At 43.2% G+C, this 26,906-nt stretch overlaps 1 protein-coding gene across 3 annotated transcripts in view; it reads right to left on the bottom strand.

Annotated features, from left to right (window-relative positions):
- Positions 1 to 23,366, bottom strand: part of CSNK1G1 (casein kinase 1 gamma 1) — a 434,750-nt gene extending 411,384 nt beyond the window's left edge. For all 3 annotated transcript variants that reach the window (XM_069222304.1, XM_069222303.1, XM_069222306.1), the window contains exon 1: positions 23,122 to 23,366. The gene's annotated coding sequence lies outside the window, so the exon portion shown is untranslated. The remainder of the gene's footprint in view (positions 1 to 23,121) is intronic.
- Between the last annotated feature and the right edge of the window lie 3,540 nt (positions 23,367 to 26,906).

Here is a 26,906-nt window from a genome sequence, read left to right as displayed (position 1 = left end):
CCAAGTAGGTCCAAACCACTGAGCATACGGTATCTACACAGCCTCCTGGAGGAGGTGCCGCCAAGGTGGCCATATTCCACTTGCCTAATACTAGACTTAGAGAAAGCTTTTGCTACAACAGATTGGGACTACATGTTTGCTGTGCAGCACAAGGAAGGAATGGGCAGAAAGATTCTGCATCGGTTAAACTCTTGTATTTGACCAGACAGCCAGAGTCAGAATTAGGAAACTAATTTCTGACCCTCTCCCTGTAAAGAGGTGCATGCAACAGAACAGGGGTGTCCGCTGTTGCCTCTGCTTTCACACTGGCGACTGAGCCACTGACACTCTGCGTGCGCCAGAGGGAAACAGAATGGGGCATACTGATTATGTACTGACCTACTTTAGGGACATCTGTGCAGGGGTTGGGAAAGTGGCGCACAACTTGGGATCCGTCTAATCGGACATCAAGGCTGGGAGTCAACTGGGCAAATTCGTGCTTGTTCCCCCATGCCCCACCTATCCCATGCAGAAAATAACAGTAGGTGGCCACCCAGATGCATGGAGCGATTCCACCTTCCCCTACAACAAATGAACCTATATCATTCTAATAAAGGCATGTTGGACGGGAACCTGATGAAGGCTGTAATCTCCCTACTAGTGCAAATCCTTTTCTGGTGCTCCCTATCCACTGAGTTAAGGGTCATGTTGCACTGGGCAAAATGGTGATGCTTCCCAGATTGCTTTACCACATCTCTAACCTGAATATCCCTGTACTCAAGAGCTTTTTTCGCATCCTGAATAGCATGTCAGAGGATCTTGTCTGGAATACAGAAGGTGCGGCGTCGCACTGCTCCTACAGCACCGTGAGGCCTTGTGGCCTCAGTCTTTGAACACTTCTACCTGATGGCGCACTCCAGTGGCCCACCCCTGGTTAACCACCTGCCGTCTCCTCAAAGTGGGCTATACTGATAGGAGAGCTGTATGCAAACTCATCTGCAAGCTTTTTATCCTCAAATGGGTCTTGCCCCTTACCTTTAACAAACTGGTGCATACCACTCAAGAAAGGTGCAATAGGGCCATTATAGTCACTCCTAAAATGACATCCCTTATGTCAGAAATTGCACCAAGGAACAAACAGTTTGCACAGACACCTTACTGAAAAACTGGACCACATCTGGAGCATTACTGACAGCGCAAAGCCAAAATCAGCAACATACTCACGACCCTTGTTCAACACCTCAATTGCCACAGTCACCTTCCTCAAGGACATTCAGAAGTCAACTCCCTACTAAAGAAGCCATCAGCAGACCCCAGCAAACTAAACTACCGACCTCTCCCCCTGCTCCCAGCCGAAGTATTAAAACAAAAAAAAAGACATGAAGAAACAACTCTACTCACATCTGGAACGGGACCTCCTCCTCGAAACAGCCCTCATTGTGGCTACAGATGACATCTGAGCTCTCCTCAACTGTGGAGAGACTGCAGCTCTGATCCTCCTAGACCTCTCAGCAGCCTTTGTAACGGTTTCCCACCACACGCTCATCACAAGGCTGCACAACATATGCATCCAAGTAGCCGCTCTCAGATGGATTACCTTATTCCTCACTGGAAGAAGGCACAAAGTCCACCTTCCCTACTTCACCTCCAAACTCGAGGAAATCATCTGTGGAGTAATCTAAGGATCCTCGCTCCGCCCCACCCTATGACACCTCGGGCCAGCATTGGCCAAAACCAAAGGACTCAACATCATATCCTATACCGATGACATACAACTCATCCTCTTCCTCTCCGAAGACACCACCAAGACCAATTTCCACAACTGTATGACAGGCGTAGCCAACTGTATAAAGGATAACTGCCTGAAGCTCACAGACACAGAGGTTCAAAAACAAAAGCTCCCCGTGGGACACATCTGATGGTCTTCAAAACGCAGAGCTACTCCTACCCCAACTGATCAAGCTAGGAACCTAGGCATCATTCTGGACAATAAGGTAACAATGACAGCTCAGGTCAACTTCCATCTCCTCCTCCTGCCCCTGCTTCTTCACCCTCCACCTGCTTCATAAGCTATTCAAATGGCTACCCAAAAGATCAAGACGCACTATCACCTATGCCCTGATCTCCAGCCAACAGGACTATGGCAAACCTCTCTAAGCAGGGATCGCAGCTCACCTCCTCTGATTACAGGCTACACAGAACGCCGCAGCCAGACTTGTCATGGATCACCTTGAACAAGCCTGCATCATCCCCTACCTCAGGGAACTCCCTGGCTCCCTGTACAAAACAAATGCAAGTTTAAGCTCCTGATCCATGCATACTAGACCCTATACAACAACTGACCCATGTACTTCAACCACCATCTGAACTTCCATCAGCCACCTCCACTTCCCTTTCTCTAAGCCTCACCCCGCATCTGATGTAGCAGATGCAGAGGTCTCACTTCTTGTCCTACCCAGCAGCAAAAACAAAGAATGAGCTTCCCTTTCATCTCTGGGCCTCCCCATCTCTTCCAGAGTTCCAAAGACCTAGCTATTCAGCTAATCAACAGGACCCTGTTGGCCCCTGGATGCCCTCCTGGGTGACAAGAAGCGCTCTACAAATTGACTGATTGTTTAGTGCCACCCCCATCTCCTTGGCCCAGGCGATGTATATGACCGGTATTAGACTTCACATCCTTGGCGTGGTCTCCCTTAACTTTTTGCCTCTGTTTCCCAGGTTGTTGATATGTGCTGGACTTTGTTTTTGCCGTTTTTGTTACTCTGGGCCCTTTACCACTGCTAACCAGTGGTTAAGTGCAAGTGCTCCCATACAAAATGTGTATGTAATTGGCTTATCCAAGATTGGCATATTTAATTCATTAGCAAGTCCCTAGTACAATGCACTAGAGGTGCCCAGGGCCTGTAATTCAAATGCTACTAATGGCCTGCAGCACTTGTTGTGCCACCCACATAAGTAGCTCTATAATCATGTCTCATACCTGCCACTGCAGTGTCTGTGTGTGCAGTTTTAACTGTAAATTCGACTTGGCAAGTGTACCCACTTGCCAGGCCTAAACCTTCCCTTTTCCTACAAGTAAGGCACCCCTAGGTAGCCCCAAGGGCAGGGTGCAGTGTATGGTTAAGGTAGGACATATAGTAATGTGTTTTATTTGTCCTGACAGTGAAATATTGCTAAATTCATTTTTCACTGTTGCAAGGCCTGTCCCTCTCATAGGTTAACATGGGAGCTACCTTTAAATCTGATTAAAGTGTAGATTCCCTTTGGGAGATGATGGGCATGTGGAGTTTGGGGTCTCTGAGCTCACAATTTAAAAATACATCTTTTAGTAAAGTTGATTTTAAGATTGTGTGTTTGAAAATGCCACTTTTAGAAAGTGAGCATTTTCTTGCTTATACCATTTCTGTGACTGCCTGTTTGTGGATTCCCTGTCTGGGTCAGTTTGACAGTTGGGCTGGTTGCACCTCACACTAGACAGTGACACAAAGGGAGCTGGGGTGTAGTCTGCCTTTCCTAATGAGCCATCTATGCTAGGAGGAATGGTCACTCTCACCTGAATGGGCTGTGCCTGCCGTCACCCAATATAGTCTCCAACCCCCTGGTGAGTGTCTGGTGCCTGGCCTGGGCAAGGCAGGATGTCACAATCAAGAGAGACTTTGCTTTGAATTAGGCCTATTTCAAAGGAGAAAATGGGTATAAGAAGGGCACCCAAAAAACTGACTTTAGAACACTTCTGGAAACCAAGAGGAACCTCTGCCTGGAGAAGAGCTGAGGAAGAAGAGCTGCCCTGTCTGTGACTGCTTTGTGGAGCTGTCCTGCAGTTGCTGCTTCTGCCAGAGTAAGAGGGCAAAGACTGGACTTTGTGTGCCTTCCATCTTGTGGAGATCTCCAAGGGCTTGATTTAGAGCTTGCCTCCTGTTGTATGAAGTCTCAGGGACAGCAAAGACTTCTCTCTGCCAGCACCTGGAGTCTCTGGAGAGACTCCAACTCTTCCCTGTGGTGCCCATTCAGTTCCTGGGACCCTGAAAGGAGAAGCTGGCAGCCTAAAAGGAAGAAATCCAAGCATAGAATGTCGTGCAGGGAAAAGATCAACGGGACTCCGATCTGCAACTGAAAAATCGACACGCCGCCGGCTTCGCGGCAGAAAATCGGCACTCGCCTGCAACGCCACCAAAGAATCAACGTACGTAGCTGGAGAAACGACACGCAGCATCACTGACGGAGGCTGGTGAGATCGCAACCCGCGCTGCATGGTTTTCGGATCATCGCGCTGCTGGATTTCCGACGCAAGTACCACTGGGTGTGTAAAAACAACGCAAGGCCTGCCGGGACCAGAGTGTGCTAACCGGATCGACACATCGCTCTCCTACGGAGAGAAGAAACGGCACGCCCCGACCCGATGAAAGGAGAAACAACACAAGGTCTTGCTTGTGAGTAAAATCGACGCATCGCAAGCCCTTTTTGATGCACACTCGCCCGTGCGGGGTTATTTTTGACACACAAAAGGTACGTTTTCATGCTAACAGTGTTAGTGTGTGTTTAAAACTATATGAAGACTTTTTGCATTTTTATTGATAACTTGACTTGTGGATTTTTGCCGTTTTGGTCTTGTTTTGTTTAGATAAGTATTTCCTATTTTCTAAACCTGTGTTGTGTCATTTTGTAGTGTTTTCATTAAGTTACTGTGTGTGTTGGTACAAATATTTTACACCTAGCACTCTAAAGTTAAGCCTACTACTCGTGCCAAGCTACCAAGGGGGTGAGCAGGGATTAGCTGAGGGTGATTCTCTTTTACCATGACTAGAGTGAGGGTCATTGCTTGGACAGGGGGTAACCTGACTGCCAAAGACCCCATTTCTAACAATCGGAAAGGGGACTGATCACTGGGACTTATCACTTGGCTAGTTAGGGCCATTTCAGACTGAACAAAGCCCCCCCTTAGCCCAACTCTGAGCTCAATAGGTAGACGACATGGACACCGTTTCACTCACAAGGAGTGAGTCAGGGCTTTATCTCACCCACAGAAAACCTCCTGCAATGTTATATTCCAATACATTCAGCATAATATACTCCACTGTGCCTATTTAACCCCAGAAGGGTTCAGTAGAATCAACACGTCACTTGTACTTGCCCAATGTGCTCAACTACACATGCAGACATCAGCCAAATATTTTGGGACTGCCCAGGTGCTCGTACTTTCTAGGGCACAGTTAGCACTCAAGCTTATTTAACTTGTGGCAGTAGAGATTGGAGTGCAGCCTCCTGGGGCTCTATAGGCACCCAAAAGACAGACAGGTGGTAACGAATTCCTGGATTTGACCCACCTCATCGCCCAATATTGGATCACAATATGATTGAAAGCATCCGCTCGGCTAGCACAATGCCATGCCAAGGTGGAGTCTGTAGCTTTATGGCACTTTATTAAGGTGCTTTGGGAGCACTAACTTTTGGAAGTATATGCATCTAGTAAAGCTGTAGCAGGAAGCTAGCCAAAAGGCAGCAGAGTGCTGTACGGTTTAAGGCATAAGTCTTCAAACCTTTTAATGCTGTTACACCCCTGCCCCCCCAGTGGAAAAAAGTAATCGGAGACCACCTCGGAATTTTTCACAATTATTCTATTAAATTGCAATGTTTAAATCGGTCCAGATTTAGTTAAACATTGCAGTTATGTTACCATTTTAAAAATGCAATCAAATACATGATTAAATATTTGCACCAGGTGTATAAAATACTATCAGGGTTAGACTTATCATAATACTTTCCATGACATTTTCGCAACGAGTGCTAATGCTACATCTTGTAGAAGAAATGCCAGTAGTGTCCATGAACCCCGTGAATCTGAGGATGACAATCCTTTTACCACTCTGATGAAGCAATATATATTTTATACAATACTGAAAGTTGTCAGTACTAGCCGTACAGAAAGAAGGACGTGGAACGCCAAAAGACCACGTTTCGAGTTTAGCACAACATTTCATGCAGATGAGGTCAATATGACATTTTGTCAAAAGTGGCATTTCAATTGTTTTTAACAGTCTTTTCCTCGAAAGGTGTTTGAGCAGTTCGCCCACCACTTTGCAGCTGTGCCCAACACAACTGTTGCTGCGTGTACTAAAAAGCGACTGAAGGTGTTACAAAGCGTGATACCAGCACATCTAAATAGGCATTGCTGCCCTGTAAACTCTTTTAGCATCTACAATACAAGGCCACTGGATGTGTTTCATGAATTTCCCCCTAGAAGCACATACGTGGCTATTAACAGGTCTTCCCTGCGATCTTTCCAGGGGAAACAATCTGCCTTCGAAGGGAGTACAGGCTGGCTCAAACTGCGGGAAGGGGCACAGGATTAAGAGAACTCGAAGCACAGACGGATTACAGTCCAAAACACACTGGGCTCCTCAGACCCTTCGCTTGGTGCCAGAAAGCTACTGTCTGGCAGCTAGCTCTATGACCACATCCTTTCGACACTGTTCCGGATGCACAGCAAACCCAAAGAGAACCGCAGTGAAAGCTCGACATCTGCACGGCACAATTGAAGGACTTGAAGTAGGAACATCTTTCAGTCCCAACTCCATTAATCGGCGCCAAGAATTTAGTTACCAGTTTGTTACAGCATAGTGGGATTTAAACTAGACGTGCGCGTCAGGGTGGAAGAGAATTTAACGGGCCATTTACTGAAATCCGTACCATGCCACAGCCAAGGACGACTAAGCGGCTGAGAGGACCCCTCAAGCAGCGCCAGGAAGACGTGTGTGGGAGCTGGGATTTCAGGAGGCGCTCTGCCTTTCTTACCATTCCAGCGGCAGCCGCGCGGGCTGGCATGCTGTTTTAGCATTTCTTGTTCCCACTCGGAGCAAGAAACTCAGGGGAATCCTGCACAGATGTACAAATCCGAACCCCCAAAGCAGATGACTGCACACTGAATGCATTGTGTAACCCCAAACTGCAGATCATGGTCTTAAGCAGTGGTTCTTAATCTGTGGTCTGCGGACATCTGGGGGTCCGCAAAGGCTAATCAGGAGGGCATCGGCTGCTTAGAAAACGAATAATATTAACAGATTAATAAAGTGTATATAACAACAACAAAAAAGTGAAAATTTTAAAACGTTCTGTAAATGTGAAGAAAGTTGAAATTGGAGGCTAAAAATGATATTAGTAGCCCCAGATTGATGTGGTATCTGTGCATGTGCATCAAACAGAATATAGTATCGAAAATGGGTGGCCTCCACTGAAATTAGAAAAGCTCCAACCTTCCTAAAAAAATTATATGTAATTTTTTTAAATATTTATTTGTGAATTAAATAAAACATATCTCCATGTGTGTATTTGTTTGCTGAATGCTTGTTTCTGTAATTTGTTTTGCATTTCAAATGACTGAAATGCTTAGGCTGGGGTACCTGGATTCCAATAATGATTTAGTGGGGATACCCGGGTTGCAGTAATGATTAGATGGAGGTCCACAGAAGTTAAAATGTTAAGTACCACTGGCCTAAAGTATTCAATAGCATTTTATTTCTGTGACACAGGGACAAGGGACCGTTTCTTCCATTTATAGTTGTATTCCATAAAATCAAGCAGTAAGAAAGAAAACAAATTTAAGTCCAATGACTGCGCTTCAATCTCTACCTGCGCTAGAAGCATTTGTTTTGTTGCATGCAACAATCATTGTGGTAATCAAAGCATTGTACAATTTGCAAAAGGGCAACACGGTTTAAATGTTTTACATTTTAAGCGCAGGGTCAATACACACATTTTGGTGTCATCAGAGCAGCCAGTCATCTCTAAATTCTAGACAGGGAGAGCAAATATTAGATTAGGTTTATTTTGTAATGCTACATCATTTTATCAAGGTGTCTTTCGCATATGGTGGGAATCAGCAGTGCTAAGATTGCCCTGTGGTTTCTAAGGATGCTAGGCTGACTGTGTGCCCACATATCTATGTCCACTGCATATACATACAGAACCCATATTCATCCCACTAAGCTTTTGCTCCCGATTCAAAATGTACGGGATAGTGTGCTTTCTGTTCACTAAAAGTACTTTGTCAATGTTATGAAGCACTATACAAATCAACTGCTAATCAGTGTAATAAAACTAGAAAAATGCTAAATTAACATGGTACACTTTTGTATGCAGCGCAAGTTGAAAGATCATACTTCACCAGGTGGCTTACGTTATGGGGTGTGTATTTGTAAAGGATATATTGGCACTGAGCATACCAGAGACAGCACAACATTAGGAGAAGCACGAGGGTGCCAAGGTGAAATCAAGGCCCAAAATGGAAAGGCAAACATGGAAGAAGGAAAGGGTTTTCTCCGTCAGTTTCCAAAGCAGTGCACAGCACTCAGTAAGCTGGCAGGCAGGAGGAATACATCCTTAAAGGATCAGGCAGCTGGAGACCATCCACCAAAGGCCAGTAATGTTTACATTTATTAAAAAAAAAAGAATTAATAAGTAAACAATACATCGTGACCAAGCCAGCATTTGCCAAAGGGGGGCATTGGTGATTAGGAATACAAAGCGGTTTAAAAACATCCACTCCAAATTAAAGCGGCAGTCCCCTGCTCCCAGCCATGCTTCAGACAATAAACCATTTCTGGGAGAGCCCTAAAGTATTTTGTTTGTTGTTTTTTTTTTTTTTTTTTTTTTAAACCAAGGTCGTTTCATTGCCAGGTACACGCATTGGTTTATATGGTGGCAATGGTGAAGGGGTTCATGACAGTTTATTGTTTGATTGCTTACAGGTCAATTATCATCATCCATCAAGTAGGCCTTTACTGGAGCCCAGAAGTGATGTGGATCAACTGATGGATGGGACATGTATATGCCTATGTATGCATTAACCATCTCATTGCAGTGAACCGTGTCTAGAAACCAATAATCGGGGGGGGGGGGAGGGGGGGGGGGGTGGTATATTTGCCCTTTTATTCCAAAGGGACAATGCATTTTGCCAACAGTAATGGCATTGAAATAAAGCATCTGCTGTGCTTCAGGGCATCCGCTACATACCCATAATCCACCTCTGTCCATTGTGTCTGTTAGTGTTTCGCAGCCTAAATAAGGTGAGGGGTGTAGCTCTAAGCTTCAAGAAAAAAACGTTTTGGGTAATAACACAGGAATATTTGGCAATAAATACAATAGTTCAGGTATAACGATAGCCTGGATAATTGCCACTTGTCCAACAATGGAGAGTGGCACTGTTATTTATGGTCTACTTGAGAGTAGAATGTGGTCATTGCTGGGAATCGAGATTGGTCGATGTGTTGTCAAAATTCGCTTTGATCTAATCAGAGATTGCAAGACGTGTATTTCCAAACATTTCATAAATTTAGAGTGTCCTTATATTGGGTACTCCAGAGGGCACTGTGTAATGTCTTCAATAAGAGGGAACCTTTGAAATTTGCCCCACATGGTACACAACGTGGAGCGCCCCTAAAACAGATCACCTTACGAACCAGGGGCGACAGCTTGTCTGCTAGTTGTCCAATATATATGCACATATAATCCACATTAAGTGGCACCACCAGAGATCGACCACAGACTTAAAGGCCTCTATGTGCATGGAGCTCTCTCAGTACACTGGCCAATGGCTCTATCTTCAAAGGGAAGAGTACAAGAAACAAGGAGCAGTCCTGCTAGGTGCCCATATTGATGGCAGTAGAGGTGGAAGGGGGGTTTGAGGCCATTAATAGTCACTTAGGCCATTTATGATACATTAGGGCTATTATCTGAAGTAATGTTTTGCCCAATCTGAGGCATATGAGTCCCTCTGAGTTAAAAGGCCACTCAGAGGAGTCAAAGGCCTTTTCCGCGTCCAACAAAAAGTAGTGCTCCTTTTTAGGAGGAGAGGGTGGTTACAACATGGTGCAGTATTGCCATTAATGGGCCGGGGGTGGTTGAAGATTCCCCTACTATGAAAGATAACCCTCTACAACCTGACCAGACCGGGAGGGCTACTTTCGACATCAAAGGGATCCGTCTATAGGCTATCATTTTGGGGTCAATCTTGTCAGATTATAAAAGAAAGAGGCCTATACGATTAACATTTTTGCGGAGGTTTGCACCTCCCTTGGGTAAGACTGTGATGAATAGAGACCCCTTTTCAAAGTGTACTCAGATGTTAAGTAGGTGAGGTGTCAGGAAATAATCAAATGTTTTATTGAACTCGGTAGATAGTCCAATAGGGCTGGGGGCTTTGCATTCTCTAATGCCTGAATGGCACTGTTTCATGTCCTCCTCTGTAATAGGAGAATTCAATATTTCACATATGGGACCCTCTATCCACGCAGGGACAATTGAGCCTAGGTATGTTGCAGCTTGCTCTGGGGTGCATGTTCCTTTAGACTTACAGAGATGCATAGTATGCATGAAGGGTTCCAAGGATTCCGGTGTGTGGAAGATCACAATATTAGGTTAGGTCATAATATGAGTTAGTGTTTTCTGGATCTGGTTCATCTCAGCACAGTTGCTAGTGTTAGTGTACGCCCCAGCCTATCACTTTCACCAACATTCCTTGGCTTTTGTGAGTCTCTGGGTGAGGTTGATTACCTGATTGTCTGTCTCCCTGGGTGTATCACTCATCTCAGACAATATCTGATGCAATTTACTTTCAGCATAATCTATCTTCTAACACCACCAATTTTCCTTCTGAATTGTTAGGGCGCCCACATACTGTATCCCCCCTCACCCCCGTTTTCTAAGCCATAAAGGACTCCCACAGTGTGGCTGCAGTGTACACTGTTCTGGCGTTAATTATGAAGCATTTTAGAATAGCTTTAAATATTTCCATACTGAAGGTGTGATATTATAATGCTTCAAGTCGGAAGCACCAGCAAACTCTGCTCTGGAGGATCGAGGGGCGACTGAAGAGTGATGAGTGTTCCAGGAAGAAGCCTGTTGTCCATTACTCAGGGAGACACGTGGTTGCTAATTAACCAGTAGTTGATGCACCATCTAGAGTAATTCACCAAAGAGTAGAAAGTGAACTGCTAGAGGGCTGCGGGCTGTGCACGCAAGCATCAGTATACCAAATTCCTCTTGAATGATTTTCTTAATGGTGTTAGCAGCTTCGGTGTGGGGCCTGTTTAAGCGAACCTATTGGTGGAAATATGATAAACTGGTACTGAAGTCTCCTGCCGATATTGAGCTTGACGTCTGTCTTACATTTAAGCCTGGAGTTCCACAAAGAACTCAAGACTGTAGGAGTTGGGGCAGTATTAATTAACAATGGATATATGGAATAAAGTAAAAGTAGGCTTGGCCATACATTACAAGGATACTGCGAGTCACAGAGGAGTTCTGTGACCATACAGAGGAACGAGGCTGAAGACAGCCCCTCCTTATATTGGATGGCAGTGGTAATTTCCTCTTTGGATGGTCACACCAGTGCCCTTGCCAATAACGGCTTACATTTTTCGTGTCTCTCTCGCTCATATGAAAAAAGATAGGATGTTTGAACATGGCGAATCTGTAATGCAAAATTAAAGAAACTAAAAAACAATTAGCCATATGTTGCACAAAGACTACAAACATGAACAGATTCTACCTTCCTATAAATTGCCTAAAGTGTGTAAAAAATAAACGTTCTTATATATTTCTCCTTTCAGCGAGTCATTGCTCATTTAGAACAAACAGATTAGAAGAAAGAAAAGCCAGTTTCCATATTTGGTGTGTATAGTGAAACTTTAACAATGCTCTAAGACTTGCTTTTTCACTTGGCTGCCGACTCTGGCAGCCTGCATTATGAGAGCAGAAGTCAACTATAATAACTTATTACCGTTGAGCCATGCATCATTTATTTATTACAGATGAAGAGAGTCATTGCAAGTCGTCTGAAGTAAGGAAATTGAAGACAGGTTATTATACGGAGATTTCAGGAGCCCACGTATTACGAAACAGTACTGCCCATATTGACGATAATTATATATCGGCCTTGGTCACCCGTTATTGCTATGTATATCTCAAAGCTAAGGGATAGACGTGTTAAGAGTAGCCGCTCCATGCAAACCCAAGGTAAAGAGAAAAATCTATGGTGGTGCCATTTATTGGAAAACGTGGCCTGGGATTTAGGTTGAAGATGCATTTATTGCAATAACACATCATCTATTTGATGCTGACCCAAGTATGCCAGGTCCTGACATATTTTTTTTTAAGTTATTCTGACCTGTTACATTCCAAATCAATAATATGACAACAGAAGTCTTGGTAACTGGGTTGCTCGAAATGTACTGTTGAATGTGTAGTCGGGTGGATCTGCCGCACTATATGATACTACTGTCATCTTGTATTATGTGCGTTGCATGTTCATTTCGGTGCAACAGTTTCTCTGCGTTGACTGTGTGCTGAAAACAAAAAATAATCATCATCCGCCTGCACTAGTTCCAGCCATAGACTGGCATACCCCGCCAAAAAGAACAGACCCATATGTCAAGGACAACGCGAAGAAGAGGCAAGTGTTGCAAGACAGGCCCAGGGAGGTAGGGTACTAGACTAGCATCCAGCAATTAGGAGACAATTTATAGTGCTGTATATGGCAGGGCTCTCCTTGTAAAACAGACATGCTACATGCAAGCCAGGCCTTAGAGTACGACATGAAATGTACTCTTTCGAGTGTTTATGTTGAAGAATTAGGGTCAACTGGCGGAGTTATTTGTAATCTCTATATTTTGTGTGTTGTAATGTAACCATCCCCACATACCTCAAAATGCAGTCAGCCATTGGCGTTCTGGCACGCCCCCTTCTAGGAGTAAGCTCCATATCAACCTGTCCCGAATTCCTAGGCTCCCTCACATTCACTTTATATAGTTCTCCTGGCTGGGAACTGGAAGATGCCTTTCTGTTGTGTTTGTGTTATTTAAGTTAATAAAAAACGCTATCCTGCCACACAAATAATATTGCAATCTTGCACACACTATTAGCTACTATCACCATTTAGAATATAGCTCCATGGGCCCCAGGACTTACGCATACGCACTTGAAAGAGTCCGTGCTCTTCATGTTTTATACAATACGGCCTGAATAGCATGCGTCTTACCAGAAAAATCCATGCAACAAACACGTGGTGTCTTTTACTTGCTTGCATGAGAAAAATAATTCAGCCTATGTTTTCTACCCCTGGTAAATAAAGGTTTGGCTAATTCTATAGATTAGACATTGAACACCAAACACTCATCATACAATTGTGCCCAAAACAGTTAACTACACATTGGAGGCAGCTTTGTGCTGCTATCATTACACTTACACGGGGCATTTATGTGAGACATCTTATAACAAGATTGCACCCTGGTGTTCAGAGGGGGGCATACTGTCCTGGCTCTTGTTTCAGGATATTCCAATGCCGATTTCGTTGAGAATTTTCAACTCAGACGTGCTTGGAATTGCCTTGCACATTTGATGTTTGAGGAGCAGTCTTTTTTCCAGAGAAGGGACTGTATCTATTAGAAGGATATCATACGTTATATACTATGTCTGTCCCGAGGAGGTGCAGAACAGAAGCTGTGTCAACCGGTAAAGAAAAGAACACCGGATTTGATAAATGACAACCACAAATTGTTAACTGATGATTTGCAACAGAATGAAAATGTTTTTAAAATAAGTATGTATATGTTAAACCTGTTTTCGTCTACTGGAGTGTGAGTCTATACATGTTTCGTGCATAAGGTTTCCTGCGAAGGAAAGGAGAGGTTTACATAAGCATCCCCTGGTAGTTTAATGGGACACAATCAACACAATGTATGATTTTACAGAAAACTCTAAAAATGACATTAGAACTCTGTGATGTTAGATGATTTATGAAACTAATGATCATATGTATGGTGGTCCATCGTTCGTAGTATGACTGATATAATACTCTCTATAGCAATGTTCTTAGGTGGTCCCCAGCCTGGAATGTAGAGTCTCTGCAGAAGGGTGGTCCCTGACGACCTGCTTGTTAATACATGTAGGAGTGAAGTACGGTTCTTCGTCATTGTGAAGGAGCCGCCTCTGCAGTTTTCACTATCCTAATTCATCCCTGTGGTAAGATGACATGAGAGTGGGTGAGCTGTAATGTTTGTTATACTGCCCAGTTGCTAAGCTGTATTTTGACAGTTTAGTTTGCAGATAATTCATGGTACACACTGTGTATCTGATAAGTAGGGCTAAAATTTTTCTCAAATTTTGCTGCATGTATATCAAAATGTGATTCCATTTTACAGTTGTTTAAATATGTTATCAAAAAAGCAATAAAAATATATTTATAACAAAATTAAGGTTTTCTGCAAGAATGGTTAAAGATTGTATTGTTGAACTAAAATATTTTATGATGATAAATATTAGGCTTTATGGTGGTGTAAATAATTTTAAAAAAAATCTATATACTGGAATTAAAAGTTTGATTGCAAACTTTTGCCCACACACAGCACAGAACACATTGGTCATTACGCCTCACAGTTTGGAGGTATAGTATTTACAAGTAAAGATATGTGTTTTTCTTTTTGCTAGACAAAGTAATGGCCACTGAGCACAAGACATGTACTTGGAGATCAGGGATTAAATGAGGGATGGCATGCAAACATGCAAAGAGGGTTCATATACACAGAACCTACATCACATTGGCAAGCATTATAGTCTCTTACAAGTCAACAATCTAGTGAGGGTTTTACCACATGGTCAGGAAATGAACCCACATTCATTCATTATGGATAAAATTCTATACGTGGGGAAAGACTTCACATGCCTGGTTGTGACCTGCGACCTCCAGTCTGAATTCTAGGCTACCCCCCACCAGGAGAAATGAGTCAGAATGATCAACAAATTCTTAATCTCTCCTTTCCCCGAGTTTGAAAAAAAGAATACCAATGCCAAGGAAAATGTACAATTCCAGTATAACGGAATGTATGATAGATCAGGGATAATGTGGATTTTGGAATATCACAATAAATAAAAATATAACATTCTGGAGCTTAGTGATCATAGTTCAAGAACAAGGAACCATGCTGAATCATGTGTTAATCCTACATCGTGTAGGTCACCTTGCTGTGATAAAAGGAGTGGGGATTGGTACACATAAACCAGAACCATACCTTTTATGTATATTGCCTAAGCAGAGAGAGAGAAATATTTTAACTGCTGCGTGTCATCAATTTGGGCTGTACATTCTGCAACAATTGGAAATTGCATAGGTAAATGTTAAAACAAGGGTTTAGGTGGTCCAGAACATAAATACAGCATTTGCGCTGAGCAGCACCTCAGTTGCAATACCTTCCTATTAACCTTCCCATACTTGGATAGTCAGACCAAACAAAAACGACACTATTCTATGAAATTTTCTTGGGTCTACGTGCAGTCAGGCCATGTGGCTTTCTGAAAAACGCATCTTAGAGTCAGGCATTCCATGGGCAGCCTTTGTAGGCACTCTAATACAGATGCCACCATCTAAACGTCTTCTTACTAACCAAAACATGTTAAAGTGTTCCCCCATATACACTATTCTGCTCATGTGCTGCAGAAAAGCAGAACATACAAAGTCCAATCATTGGAGTTACCAACTGCTTCTGAGATACTTCGCATTTATAAAAAAATAATCTATCTTCAAATATAACAACAGCAGATTTGAGTTGTTGCGATTATTACGGCATGAAGCACAAGGCATACATGCAGACTGCCATTACACACGTCAATTGGACAATTTTGCTAGTGAGCTATTTAAAAAGTACTATCAACATGTTAAAGCTATTATTAGTTAATACAGACATTATGAAAAATACAAAGAAGTGATGGATGAAATGCATGAAGCAATCTCAGCAACTGTTAATTAATTGGGGGTTGCAACCCATGCAGTGCCCCCCCTCCCCATGCCATCCCAAAGTAAATCCAGCCATGTGCAGCTCAGCCTTGGTCCTGTTCCAGTGGGAATGGTGCAGGCTGAACTACCAAGCCAGGTCCTCTATGAATGCAACATAAGCAACCCAAGACCAGTTTCTGCCTAAATGGGCCTCTTCAGTCGGGTGCAACTTCGACCCAGTGGTACGGAGTACAGGACTCATATCCAAGTCCTACTTGCTGCACTCAGGGCAACACAATGAAAAATAAAAAAAGTGATGTATGGAATGCTTCAATCCACCTCAGCCACTGGTAATTACTCGAGCCACATCCCAATCCATAGTTTGTGGCCCACCAGGATACATAAGATTAGACCCAGCCATTTACAAATCATTCTTGGTCCTGCTGTAATAGGAACGGTGCAGAGGCATTAGCTAAACTTTTTGGGGGCAGATGGGACATCCAGATTTTTAGCTTTATGAACCCTTTGCAAAATCCCATTATTCAGCTAAAACTGCACCATGTGGAAAAGCAATACTGTATACGGTTTATGGGGTGAAGAGCTTCTATATTGTTATTACAGGGAGTGCAGAATTATTAGGCAAATGAGTATTTTGACCACATCATCCTCTTTATGCATGTTGTCTTACTCCAAGCTGTATAGGCTCGAAAGCCTACTACCAATTAAGCATATTAGGTGATGTGCATCTCTGTAATGAGAAGGGGTGTGGTCTAATGACATCAACACCCTATATCAGGTGTGCATAATTATTAGGCAACTTCCTTTCCTTTGGCAAAATGGGTCAAAAGAAGGACTTGACAGGCTCAGAAAAGTAAAAAATAGTGAGATATCTTGCAGAGGGATGCAGCACTCTTAAAATTGCAAAGCTTCTGAAGCGTGATCATCGAACAATCAAGCGTTTCATTCAAAATAGTCAACAGGGTCGCAAGAAGCGTGTGGAAAAACCAAGGCGCAAAATAACTGCCCATATACTGAGAAAAGTCAAGCGTGCAGCTGCCACGATGCCACTTGCCACCAGTTTGGCCATATTTCAGAGCTGCAACATCACTGGAGTGCCCAAAAGCACAAGGTGTGCAATACTCAGAGACATGGCCAAGGTAAGAAAGGCTGAAAGACGACCACCACTGAACAAGACACACAAGCTGAAACGTCAAGACTGGGCCAAGAAATATCTCAAGACTGATTTTTCTAAGGTTTTATGGACTGATGAAATGAGAGTGAGTCTTGATGGGCCAGATGGATGGGCCAGATGGATGGGCCCGTGGCTGGATTGGTAAAGGGCAGAGAGCTCCAGTCCGACTCAGACGCCAGCAAGGTGGAGGTGGAGTACTGGTTTGGGCTGGTATCATCAAAGATGAGCTTGTGGGGCCTTTTCGGGTTGAGGATGGAGTCAAGCTCAACTCCCAGTCCTACTGCCAGTTCCTGGAAGACACCTTCTTCAAGCAGTGGTACAGGAAGAAGTCTGCATCCTTCAAGAAAAACATGATTTTCATGCAGGACAATGCTCCATCACACACGTCCAAGTACTCCACAGCGTGGCTGGCAAGAAAGGGTATAAAAGAAGGAAATCTAATGACATGGCCTCCTTGTTCACCTGATCTGAACCCCATTGAGAACCTGTGGTCCATCATCAAATGTGAGATTTACAAGGAGGGAAAACAGTACACCTCTCTGAACAGTGTCTGGGAGGCTGTGGTTGCTGCTGCACGCAATGTTGATGGTGAACAGATCAAAACACTGACAGAATCCATGGATGGCAGGCTTTTGAGTGTCCTTGCAAAGAAAGGTGGCTATATTGGTCACTGATTTGGTTTTGTTTTGTTTTGTTTTTGAATGTCAGAAATGTATATTTGTGAATGTTGAGATGTTATATTGGTTTCACTGGTAATAATAAATAATTGAAATGGGTATATATTTGTTTTTTGTTAAGTTGCCTAATAATTATGCACAGTAATAGTCACCTGCACACACAGATATCCCCCTAACATAGCTCAAACTAAAAACTACTTCCAAAAATATTCAGCTTTGATATTAATGAGTTTTTTGGGTTCATTGAGAACATGGTTGTTGTTCAATAATAAAATTAATCCTCAAAAATACAACTTGCCTAATAATTCTGCACTCCCTGTACATGAATTTTAGTAGCCAGAAATGGGCGCTACAAGGGATAACACAACCATATCTTTTCAAGGGTAATAGGAAAAAGAAATCTAACATCAGATCAAATATATTACAAAATAAGTCAAAAAGGAATATGTATCACGCTTTCCTTTCTTGTTTCCTTGAGGAAATGTTAGGCATATTTTTTTGACAGTGTGACAGACTTCCTTTCAAATGTTGTTCTTTCAGCTTATTCTACAAAACCAGTACTTCCTACTTCCATGGCGCCCATCCTCCAAATAGTAATGTAATTTCCCATCCGGGATGACTGGTGAAGAGACATCGCCTCACCAGAAAGTGACATCACCCACTAGAGGGAAGGAAAGGCAAGTCTGGAGGAAATTGAAAAGGAAGCCATAAAAATGAAAACTTATAATCCTAGACCAAATGTCCAATTGCCATTTCAAAAGCTTGCATTGACAAAACGAAGACATAACTGCCTATGCAGTAACCGCATAGACAAGAGAAACAACATGCTAGGGTTCAGCAGTCCCTGAAAAGGCATCCCCTTTGTAGTTCTAAAAGCACCCGATTATTAGGATAATTACTGAAAATGTGTCTAAGCTTTATTGACTTTACTTGCAAGTCGGTGTATCTCACAGGACAATCTGACATGAATTCTGGCCTCCTGGACTGACGTTTAACACTGCAGCTCCAGAGTAAGGTCAACAAAACATCCGAATTATCAAATTACAGAAACTGACCAGTGGCCAGATACTTCAGCTTCCTCCGCGCGTGCCCATGACTGCAGTAGGGGTGAGTGCCTACATCATAGATTTGATCATAGTAATATGAGTGAATCCGAAAAAGAAAAACACCTTCATAATACAACAAACTCCACAGAAGACACTGCAAACTGAATTATCTCATCACTTAACTACTGGCTGTGACAATGCCACTGACCAATAGCAATATTAAAAAGACATTTGTGTTGACCCAACTACAAAGGACTTCTTTAATGGGATCTTCGACCAAGGTTTATTCTGGTCATTCCTGGCTCTTAGCATGATTGCAGGATAACCAAATATGTAAATGAGTTACGTTTGCATTAACCGTATTTAAGGCACAGCTTAGGTAGATATACTGAAAGTCTGGCATTAATCCACTCTTCTTGGACCTATGATGGACACTTTCGAGTCTGAAGATTAGAGCACCCCAGCAGACACCTTAACAGCACTTCGTTCTCAGGGAAGCGACCAAATGTTTTCTTCAAATGTTTGACGATGGTCAAAGCACGAGAGCAAAGATTGACATAAAACACTGGTACTCTTTCAGGAAACTGAAACCTCACCGGCTGATAGACATCAGCATAGCATGTTCAGGCCTGGTCTTGCATTATGAGAACTGCATCACCTCCCTTCATTGCCATTACACCACCGCGTGGCTGTTAATGAGAATTTGTATTATGGACATAACTGCTCCAATGTTAAACCCCCTCTTGATGGCCAGGGATAGATGTCGTGAAACAGTCCAAGGGCGTGATGGCTGTTGTAAATGTCACTGAACACTTGGCTGCGCTGACTTTACGAACCTTCGAGCAAATAAAAGTTGGAACCAGTCCAGCTACGATCCGAATCTGTGCCCCATTGCCTATACACGCATCTACTACAGACACACGGCCCCTCGGGTCTCACTAACATAATACTCAAAACACACATGGAGGACAAAGTTCTGTTTGACCTGAAGCGTCGCGATCTGTGCCTGAGTTTACGTTGTTGAGAAGTGTTTTCTGACTACAAAACAGACAGCTCGCGTATGTTGTACACAGAGAGTTCTGACTCATGCGTGTGTCACACCGCTGAAGCATCGCCTGACATCAGCAGGTTGTCGGAGTAACGTACCCCAATGAATACTTCGGAACAGCGACCATTCTGGTCGCGAAGCGGCTGAGATTTGGTGCGGTGGCACGAAGGTTTTCATATATATATCTATATAGTAGGCTTCATGATGCGTTGGGCAAGGCGCCTCATCTCACCTACAAAAACATTCGGTTTTTAGAACGCGGGTGTAATGAGCCTTCCGCCCAGCCTAAACAATCTAGAAAAATATTCGTAATATGTTGGTGCAAACAAGACAACAGTGCTCACACGGGTTCATTGACAATAACAACTGAAGGTGGACAAGGTGAGAGTTGCTATAAAGTACACTACGATATGATGGTATAATAGCATCCATGCCAGGATCCTCAGCATATAGAACTGGCTCACACTGATGACTGTCCATGTACAATCCCTGTGATGAAGGGATTGTACATGTATCCGATTGATTCAGTCGCACGGCCCTATTTCGTGGACCTATTTACTTCTCTATCCGATAATTAGACAGTACTAGGCTCTCTAATCCACAAGAGGCAAAGTGCACACTAAAATCCAATTGAAACAAGTGCGCTGTATATTTTCCTCCTTTTAACAAAGCGGGTGTCAGGTGGGCGGACACCTTCTCCGAGCGCCACGAAATTACTTTCATGCCGCGCTGTCAGTATACAAATAAGAGAGCCCTTATTTACAAGAAAAAACAAAGCAAATGTGGCCACTCCCTAAGTACAGGCACGTCTCCTAAAGATCCGCGACGTGCCCACAAGGAGCACCGTTTCCGCCAGGCCACACAACAGATTAAAAACAAGCTCACTGAAACCGAAATACCAGGGAAAAGGGTCCAGGAAAAAAAAACAACGCACAAGCTTTCGGACTCAGCTAAGGATGTGTGTCGTTCACATTTGCAATAGAAATTGCGTCTATCTTTTCCCAGCACCTTTCAAACACTGACGTTTCTAACACACTGGCAACACTGAAATGGGACAAAGGCGAGGCAATTGATTGCACGGGGCTTTTCCTAGCTTGTAACCATACCAAGGGATTTTTTCATGCAAATGCTTGAAATGAACACGAGACGTTATAATTAGATTCCACCAAGTACGTTAACACGAAGGTCAACAAATAAAAGAATGGAATACCATTCGCATCCCTGCTATTTTTAATGCTTCACGTCTGTCTGCACATGACCAGGGCAGTTCTCATTAAAACAAAAAAAACGTCGAGTACGGAATATAATAATAGTGAGGGGATTCCCTAGAATCACAGCAGTTTGATACGTAGTAAAAAGCCTATTATCTAACGCAGTTTTGAAATAATTGACAGGATAGGATAAACACCCTCGCCCCGCTTCAAATCTCTAGGAAATGCCAATGAACGTTCACACCACCAAACGGAATTGAAAAGCAGCATCTGCAGGCATTACAACAAAGGAGGTGAACCCAGAACAAAACCCCCAGCCTGCCCCCTGCTCATTATAATGGTGACAGTGCAGGCTTTTCACAAATGTTATAGAACAGTAAGCTTAACCCCCCCCCACCCCCCAAGCACTCATAAATAACAATTCATACTTCAGCAAAACAAGAACAAGGCAGACACCCACATCTCCAAAACACGCCCTTTCGTAACAAGTAAAGCAAAACGGAAATTAGCAAACTGCCTGGTCATCCAATGTCGATCTTTTATATGCACTTAGCAATGGGCCCGTGATAAACAAGCTTCATATCAATACGTAAGAAGACGAGTGAATTAAAGGAGCCAATGTGGGACCACAATGGAACTATAGTTCTGTGAGGGTGAACCATTCGGGGCCGTGACTGGATACGTTGCCCCCAACTCCCCAGTGATGGGTGATACAGTGCGCACAAGGAAGAGACTCCACTTCGAACAGAAGAGCTTTGGGCTCTACTAACGGCGGCGAGTGGAACCGAGTTATTTATTTTGACAGGGCTGATGGCTGCCTGCCGTTGAGGGCTGTCAGTTCCTCAAAGGCGTCTGGATTGGATGCAGTACACAATTATGTCCGAGGGGGTTAACAAACAGCCTTTCTCTTGGGAGGTTGTGACCGGATGAAACCGGGAGCTTTTCGCTAGGGTGAGCGCAGGCGAAGTAAGTCGTAGGAGGAGCGTCTCTGGTGCTTGTCAGCGGGATTGGTAACCAATACTCACTATATTAGCAACACCGTCTCTATTTTTCAAACCAAGCTATTTGCATACAAAGGAATTATAGCAATAAAAATGATACTAAAATTAGAAGTTATAAGGATCCGGGTGTTTGCAAACAAAGGTTTGTAGGGTCCATTTTATATGAGGGGTTTACATGTCATTAATAAGGATCTCCCGATTAAACTGTCGTTACACTAGCGATTAAACTATCGCAAGGACACTATATTTACATTTTCCAGTCCTGCGATAAGTACTCAGCACCTTTGATCAAGGGTATGCACTGTCCTGGACATGATGGAGGAAACCCTTGAGTTCCAATGGGCATGGTCTTTAGGATAGAGGTTCTCACGTTATAAAGCAGGCGATTGGCAGAATGAAATAGCTGTAACATCGTTGGACGTACGTCGACTGCTGTACAGCGAAGGAATAAAGAGTTTAAGATTGGTAGGAATAACCAACGTTATCACCAGGTTTTTACAACTGGGCATATGAGACTTACAAACTGGGCCTAACAAGTAATCGGCAAAATGTCAAGATCTTTGAGAACTTCAGATGAAGAGTTCATCATCCAATATGTAGGTGGTCGTAATTAGTACGGTTAGTAGTAATGTGTAGCAAATGTCAGCAGCAATGGAAGAATGGCGGTATACGACGTCAATGCCTGAGAAGAAGTGAATGTCTTATATTCTTAGAGTGTTCGTGGTATGGGCATCTGGCATGTTAACTGGGTTATTGTAAAGGGCTAGTGTGCTTACAAAGGTGCTTCTACTGGCACTTTTTCCGGTTGGGGTATATGGCTATGGATTTCACTGCTGGTGACAGATGTCTTCATAGTAGTGCCTGAAGGGTTGGGGTCCACATTATAGTTCGTTAGGGGTTTTTGCTGTGTGATGGTTGTCTCCAGTCTGCTGTCTAACGGCCGATACATTTACTCTGCAGTCTATGCGAAAGCTGGCACACATACTTTCATATCTATGTGAGGGTTTCTGCCTTTACACAAGTCTCGACGTAAGGTCTGATGCCTTTAAATTGGTCGCCGCAAAGGTGCTAATGCCTGTCCTGAGCGTCTGCTATGGAGCATGCACTGTCAGAGCTGGGGTCAAACCAGCTGTAAATCTTTCTAGTGAATAGGAAGATGGGTCCCTGGTAAAGCCACACAGAGTACTGTGTCTGGGAATTGTACCTTGTAGTGCTTGCTGTTGGTCGTCTCCAAAGCTGATAATCCTGGGGGCTACGGCCCCCCCGGCTGCGGTGTTCCTCCTCCAGGATCCTGCTGAACGCTCTTGGACCTGGGGGACCACCTCCAAGTTTATTTTTCCCTTGCCTCCCGTCCCCCTCTCCTGCCTCGCCCTGTATTCAGGCCTCGCACCCTCTGCCTCTACACACTGCTTTAGCCGCCGCAGGGAGGGGGACCGGAAGCGCTAATGCGAGCGCCGCCCTCCTTTAGCAGCAGATAAAGAAGAGACGGGCGGGACCGCGGTCAGCATGACTGCTTCCGGGTTAGGGTTAGCGCAGATAGCTCAACGCGCTTAACCCCTCCCTTAGCAACCGCGTTAGGCGGGCAGTTACTATGCGGAAGTATTTGTATTTGACGTCATGATTGGCCCCGCCCCTTCCCCAGAACCTACCCTTCATTTCGTTAGTGACGGTAATAAAGCCACTGCCCTTTCCAGGCGCCTTTTTTTAAGGAAATGGAGACTGCAACTCTCAGAATGTACCAATTGTTAAATTAAATAAAGGGACTGAGACCATTGTATCCCGCTGACAGAGATCGGGCACCGGTTTGGAGAATCGTTTTAGTGTGGAGGAATCAAACTGACAATTGGTGTCTTATGTTATAGCTCATTTATTTATATGCTAGGTCATGGACTTTTTCAGTAACCAGAATCAAGCTGGTCACGGATCCTTATGGCTGGTCTAACAGATGTACTCTTTTTATGGCTTTTTACTGCCCAGCCAAGTTTCCCAAGTCCATGTGCGATGTGCTGTTCCAGTCCAGGTTTTTTTCTTTGAGTTCTGGGACTTGTGGTCTTGTATATTTTATTATAGAAAATAACTAGTAAGTAACCTCGAAGACGGTGGATCAAAAGGTAAGTTTATTCTTGATATGGTGGCTCGCAGGAGGGAAAAGGGGCGTCGCTTGGCAGGGGATGACAAAATAACAATATAATATATATATTTTTAAAACGTACCTTTTATGCCGTGCCACGCTGCTTCGTGGCCCTCGACTGCAGGCACCCCCTCCCAGCCTGCCTTGCTCCCAATCCTAACGCTGCTTTCAGCTGCTTGCAACATGAAAACAGCGTTAGGATTAGACGCTCCGAGGCAGAGTGGAAGCCTCTGCCTGCTGTCTCCAGTCCGGCGTTGCCGGGTTGGCGAGAGCCTAGTGAGCATGTGTATTTGGCCTGCCCAAAACAGCTGGCCAAATATACATGCGCACTGAGGGGGAGTGCTGTGCACTCGCCCTCTGTCCCTGTTATCGCACGTGACCCTGCTCCTTTTACAAGAAAACGATACACAGGAACTCCGCTGCTCCATGCTATAGTTTTATCTGTCAAATCTAACGTCCTCCACATTCTATTTAATTACATCATACACGTTCTAAGATCTACATCATCAGCTCTCTATTACTAAACTGGGGACCAGGGAATTGTACAGCTCATAGGATATAACACATCTTCCCACCTTCACACAAAGAACACAAACTGCACATATAACCACATACAAATACTGTGTTGGAGAAAATAAGGACTAAACCCACATGAATACTAGATAACACAAACACGTGCAAGCGCGCCTGGTCCTTAGTAAGTAAACTTACAGGGGGACGCGTATAGGCCGATGAACCTTTTGGATCGCATGAAGTATCCTAGCTATGTAGTAATCGCTGAACATCAATTATCAATGTAATCGATCAACAACTACTAGAGAAATCATTAAGCATGAGACAATAAATCAACATTTCATGAATAACCACAACGCAATTATACGTTTTATCAATTTTATTTCCCTATTAGTTACAATACTAGATCATCAGGTTAGATCAAACTTTATTTAATCAACTCAGAATCAGTTCATTAATGACCACCAATACCATCATCTAATCAGAACTTGAGAAAACATATGCTCGATTGCTTCAGCATAAACCAACAAAGATGAATATAACAGCATTAATAGCAGAGTTCAGCAAATCAGTCCGTCAATCATTTGTCACTGTCAAGTCACCCAAAATACCCTTATCTAACCCAGATTGGCATTAGCAAGTGGGACTTGCCGCAAAACAATTTAGAAAACGTGAATTTGGGAAACATCTAGCTAAGAGAAAAACTATAAAACTGTGCAGTTGGTACCTAGAAAGAAAGGCATACAGGTTGACCAGTCACATTGTCATAGCTACCTATCCACGAAATGGATCAGCAACAAGACAGTCTTTGTGCCCAGGTCATCAATCGATCAGCAACGCATCAGACTCTAAGAGCATGAGCCCAATGACAGAATCTCGAACTGCGTCTCTTGACGTCATCAATTCTCCCCTCTCATCTGAAGTTTTAGCCCCTTGTCATGACTTTTTATTAGAGTTTTTCAGTCCATCCCCCTAATTCCTAATTGGTCAATCAGTCCTCCATTGGTGATGTTACCCAATACTTTTTATTCTACATATCTGTGAGTTCTTGTATTTCGTCTTTCTCAGTTCATGGATTGGTCCACTGTACGATGTCCTCATCATCCGGCTTTCCAGGTATCGAAAATGTTGCATGTTCCTTTTCAGTCAGTGCCTCTATTGTTCAAGTCCTGGGAAAGTACATTCAGCCTACTCCACACATAATTGTATCAAATTGACTTCATCATCTCCTGTCCGTCGGTACGTTGCAGAAAATTCTAGCTAAGCACACAGTTCATAGTCAGTTCACAGGCACTACAACTTCTACAGTGTACATTTATTAATTCGACTTTTGCATGAGGCCTGGCAAGTAGGCCACAACTTTGGCTAAGTTAGCTTCTACAATATGATACAAAACATACGTCTCATTATGGCATAGTACTACATTATTATTACACATTTTCATTATTTCACGCTTTTTAAATTCTTTTAGTACAAGTTCGTATATGTGGCTGACATACCCCGTGGGCACATTTTCCAAAACATGCACATTAGTTTTCTCTACAATTAATTTTTCTATGAAACTCTGATAAATCATAACATATACACATTTATTAATAATTTCTAATTAGCATATCTGCGTCAACAGTCCCTCCTCTGATGAATAAATATGTCATCACACCTTTCTTTTCCCATCATTTCATAGTTCAGTTTCAGCTGTATTTTGTCTCCTTCTCAAATCTTCCCTATAAATTCTTTCCCTGTTTCGTTCATCCCTCTTTTGATTATTTTTAGATCTTTTCAATTTTATCTTTTGACATAATTTACATGCACCCCATAATACTAATATGCAAGCAATCACAATTAATATTCCTTGTATGATTTTTAATAATACCCCGTTCCAAATTTGACTAAGCCAATTTCCCACTGAAGCAAATCCCTTTCCAACTTTCTCCCAAACACCTGGTTCTTTCAATTCCTCCAAATCCTTACTTGTGTTAGTCAGATTAGTGAGTAAGTTTCTTATCTCCTTATTATTGTTCGGAATATACGAACAACAATGCCTAGCATTAATCACCTTACAGACTCCGCCGTCTTTCGCTAAAAGAATGTCTAAAACAAGCCTATTTTGAAGCATCATAGCTCTATTCGCGGCTAATTCAGTATCTATCAGGAGTATTGCCCCTGTAAAATTCGTCAGCATGTTATCCACAATAGGAGACACCTTTCGTATCTTGATCGAATTCAGAATGACTCCCACTGAAGAAATCACTGCACCAAAGATATCTCCCACAATTGCAGAAGAAGTTTCCCTCCTCCTTAAGATGTAATTCAGTTAATTTTGGAAACTTCTTTAAGTCATCTAT

The sequence above is a fragment of the Pleurodeles waltl genome, chromosome 3_1 (assembly GCF_031143425.1).
Source record: "Pleurodeles waltl isolate 20211129_DDA chromosome 3_1, aPleWal1.hap1.20221129, whole genome shotgun sequence".
NCBI lineage: Eukaryota > Metazoa > Chordata > Amphibia > Caudata > Salamandridae > Pleurodeles > Pleurodeles waltl.
Note: the sequence above shows the minus strand (reverse complement) of the source record. Positions and strands in the feature narration are given on the sequence as shown.